The sequence below is a fragment of the Osmerus eperlanus genome, chromosome 2 (assembly GCF_963692335.1).
Source record: "Osmerus eperlanus chromosome 2, fOsmEpe2.1, whole genome shotgun sequence".
Taxonomy (NCBI): domain Eukaryota; kingdom Metazoa; phylum Chordata; class Actinopteri; order Osmeriformes; family Osmeridae; genus Osmerus; species Osmerus eperlanus.
Window position 1 is genome coordinate 4,248,452 of NC_085019.1, and position 267 is coordinate 4,248,718.

Consider the following 267-nt stretch of genomic DNA (forward strand, 5'->3'; position numbering starts at 1 on the left):
AAGCAAGTTTTCAACAGTTAAAATTGGTTTATTTCAAAACACTGAGTTCAAGCTCAATAAAACCACAGGTTTAACATGTACAATATTTTAGTTTTTGCCAAAAATAATATATATAAAAACAATGAGAAAACCTATAATTAGATTTTTATCAAAACAAAGCAATGAAAGACCAAACTATTTACTTGTATTCACATAAAGTAAACAACATTGTGCTTGCTAGAAAGTCTATAAGCAATAAAAGATGCACTGAAACTTCAAGACAAATCA